Source organism: Coffea arabica, chromosome 11c (assembly GCF_036785885.1).
Source record: "Coffea arabica cultivar ET-39 chromosome 11c, Coffea Arabica ET-39 HiFi, whole genome shotgun sequence".
In the NCBI taxonomy this organism is placed as follows: domain Eukaryota; kingdom Viridiplantae; phylum Streptophyta; class Magnoliopsida; order Gentianales; family Rubiaceae; genus Coffea; species Coffea arabica.
Window position 1 is genome coordinate 10,253,345 of NC_092330.1, and position 4,063 is coordinate 10,257,407.

At 37.0% G+C, this 4,063-nt stretch overlaps 1 long non-coding RNA gene across 1 annotated transcript; it reads left to right on the forward strand.

Moving 5' to 3' along the window:
- The first annotated feature begins 1,955 nt into the window (after positions 1–1,955).
- LOC140016898 (uncharacterized) lies at positions 1,956–3,817 on the forward strand. The gene is made up of 3 exons (XR_011823178.1): positions 1,956–1,994; positions 3,062–3,125; positions 3,800–3,817. It is a non-coding gene; the product is annotated as an uncharacterized lncRNA (long non-coding RNA).
- The last annotated feature ends 246 nt before the right edge of the window (positions 3,818–4,063 follow it).

Below are 4,063 nucleotides of genomic sequence, written 5' to 3' on the forward strand. Positions count from 1 at the left end.
TCCTTTTTCCTCTCACATCAATCAAATCTCACTCTCTACTTATCTCTTAACACCCGATAAATTTTACACAGTATCCGAAACTTAACCTTATTGGCCGAATTTTTCCGAACTTTTCGCACTAGTGGGTCCCACGTCCGTTGTTTATCCTTAATTTTTCAAAAACTCTCCAATACTAGAAAAATCATCTAAAAACTCTATTTACTCATAAAAATTCCTCAGGAAAAATTTCCTAAGCCAGGAAATGCAGAAAACATGCTATTAAAGGAAATAAAACCCTCGAAAAAGATTAGGATTTTTTTTACGGGTTCTCAAACTCTTTTTTTTTCGGGGCGTCACAGGTTACAAGGGGTCTTACATTCACATGTTGTTAAGCTAAATTAATTAGGCAGAAAAAATGTGAATTTTGTTGTATCTGTTGACCAACTAAGGTATAATAAAAGGGGTTTTGTGTGGGGATTAGAAATGAACCTGTATTGAAGACTTAAAAACTAATTTCTGATTGTAGTTTTTATTAAGATTGGGTTTCTATCAATTAACAATACCTGCCACTGTTTGATCTTTGTGATGTAGAGCATGGATGCTTATTATTTTCAATTAAGATGTAGCATGGTGGTAGAATTCAAGGGGATAAATATAAGATCTATGTTGGTGGAGAGGTAGACTATTTTGATCTTTGTGATGCCGATAGGATGTCAATGCATGAGATTAACGCTATGGTGAAAAAGTGTGGCTACAACAACGATGTCATCTTGTACTATTATCTTGATCCAAGAAGTGATATCAACAATGGATTGAAAGAACTCCAAACTGACGAGCATATTAGACAGTTTTGTAGTTGGGTGGAGCAGTTCAAGTTGATGGAAGTGATATGCAACCATGTTCCAGAAGATGAGGTGTTAAAAATTCAAACAAAAACCATTGGAAAGCCACCAGATGTGCACAAGTCTACAGTGATAATTCAGGAAATTGATGATGGGGATGAAGGTCAAACAATGAATGCATGTAATCATAAATTTGTCAAAACCTCACAATCTGTGAAGAAAAGGGGTTATATTCCGCGAAGATGGGCTGCTTTAGAGTGGAAGGATAGCACTCTACAAAAATAAGCAGTGCATGGAGCTACTGACCAAGGTGATACATCTACAATTGCAGCAGGCTTGCGCTCAACTTCTGGAGATGGTGAACCGATTGACTTAGAGAGAATTCAAAATGGGGGAGAAGGAGGCGAGTGTGATGATGGTGATGGTGTGAGAACCCTCATTTTAAAACACAATTTCCTCAATTAATTGCCTTATTCTAGGATTTAAATCATATATTATATGCCCTTACATTAGCTTTTCTAGGTGTTACAATAATTTTCATGCATTACACTTCATTCCTTTTTACTTGAAGAAAAAAACATTTTTCTTGAATTGATTTTAATTATACACCACTTACATTTTACCAAGTGTCTTTATATTAGTGGTAGAAATCTTACATGTAGGATTATAGGTGTTAAAGAATTATTGGTGCACTTGGAAAGATTAGTTAGAAGTGTTAAAGTATTATTGGTGCACTTGGAAAGATTAGTTAGAAGTGTTAAAGTATTATTGGTGCACTTGGAAAGGTTAGTTAGAGGTGTTAAAATATTATTGGTGCATTTGGAAAGGTTAAGACACCATTAGTCAAAGATTAAGAGAGAATTGGACAAGTAAGTGGACATGTGGCAAAATCCTAGCCAAGCATCTTGTTGGAACCAAGATTAGAAGACTATATAAACTAGCCAAAGCCTTCTTTTTTTCTTGAGTGCTGGCCGAAATTCTGGTTCAAGAGAGAGAGAAAAAGTGAGCCACATAATCTTGTTTTCTTACTCTAGCAAACCAAGAACAACAATCAAGAGAGAAAAAAAAAATCTGAATTAGTGAGAGAGTTCCTACAACTCCAAGTGCTTGATCCAAGCTTGAGGACTTACTTTGGTGAAGTGATTTTGGTGATTCAAGCTCACTATAAGAGAGGTATATGTTCTTTAAATCCTTGTTTTGATGATAGATCATGCACTTGAAAGTGTTAATAGCAAAGATACAAGTTGTTTGGTTGAGATGTTGAGTTAGTTTCTTGAAGTAAATAAGTAGTAGCTAGGTTTCTTAGTATGCATACCAAGTGTATGATGAAATGTTTGATTCTTGTTCATGTTTGTTTATGAGGTATTATTATGTTTTAAACCTCTTTTGAGCTAGAACTACCACTTGATATGATGATTGAGTAGAAAACATGTAAGGATGAAGATTGAACAAATGTTGAAAAGTGTAGGCTGGTTGCTTTGTCTAGGCTGGCCGGTTCTTGTAGGAGGGATTTCCCCTCAATCTTGTTGTTAAATTGTGTCCTAATCAAGCCTAATAAACTAAGTTAAATATTGGTTAAGCCTATGAGCAAGTTGGAATGGAGTTGAAGCAAGTAAAGTGGTAATTTTGAACCATTAGTAGACTGTTTTAGGACTCTTGTAGTTATGGGATCATTATGGCTACCTTAGATCGTGTTGTATATTATATTGTGAACTCCATTGATTCTAAGTGACTTGAATCCTTGTATATGATTACTTGAGGAGTGAATTGGGTGAATTTGGATCAAAACTAATGAAGTTAGCCCTAGAACTAGAGTAGTTTGGTATAGGATTAATGTTGATCCAGGGTTGGAAAAACAGCCACCTTGTCTGAATTACTGTTGTTGATAGGAGATGAACCACGGTGTGATCTTGGTACCGTTGGAAAGCCCTTCGAGTCTAGTTTCCAACGTCACTGACGGCACCTAATTTCGACTTTTCTACAGTGAGTTATGACCGTTTTCCTAAGACTGCCAGGGCATGACTGTGCAACCCGAGAAGAAATCCTTAAGCATAATTGGAACTTTTCTTTTGCCAAACTTTCATGCACCTACTAAACTTGTTTTCTCATGAACTTTTACCATAGTTTGGACCTTGTTTGCATGACGGATTAAGTAGCTTAGACTACTCACTTGGTCTCTTATTAAGCCTAACCTAGTGGGGCATGAATCTAATTGTTAACGATTTCACTCGCTGCCCTAGGTTTGGGAAACGAAGGTGACCGTAACTAAGACGTTTGACATCGATTGCTTCTTTTGATTGACAGGTGAGTGTTCCACTACCTGCTACCTGCTTATGTGAAATATTTGAATACTTGATTTACGACTGTTTGAGCCAAACCCTGATTTGATAAAAGTGGAGGCGAGGGTGTACTTTATCGCACTCGTCCTCCTTCATTTTCACTGAGGCTCTGTATACTGTTATTGTGAAATGTGAATTCTCTATATGTGACCGTGCTTGAGTTGTTTGGGTGACATCCCATCTACTACTACTACTGTTTGGGTACCCAACCTCATAGGCGAGTCGGTTCTATCGAGCCAGCAAGGGCTTGGTCGAGAAGGCCGATAAACCTTGAGGACTGTTTACTGTTCACTGAAACCGGTATACTCGAGTATTACCTAACTACTGTTTATGAAGTGCGGGCCCGGTGGGGGGTTGATTGGTGGACGGAGACAGGTGAAAGTGGTGTTCTACGGACTAAATATTCTGTGTATACAAGTGTTGACGGAGTGTCAACGAAGACATTTATGATCAAGCTCAAGGGAATTTTGGTTTTTGAAAGCCACCCGTATCCTTGAATTGAATTGTGGATTAATTGTTATTGCATCAGAGGGTATTTACTTGATTACTCTATGCCTTAATTTGACTATGTGTTTACTTGTTTTACTTGGAACCTCACTGAGCTTTAGCTCACCCCACTCCCTTTGTTTTCCTTAACAGATCGGGGATGGACTAACGGTCAAGAGCTTGCTTAGCTTTGTTTTGCTTGAACTTGTAAATTTTATTAAGATGACTTTACCTTTTACTGTTGTAAGCTTGAATTTCTAAGTTTGACTTATGTTATGAAATTGTAGTATGAAGTGGTAAGTGTGACTCTTAGCTTGCCATATTAAGTTTGGAAAGTTGATTGATAGTTATGTGTTATTAGGGTTGTATAATTTAATTTGAAGTTATTTTCCCAGTTATTTTGAGTTGCTAGTTCTT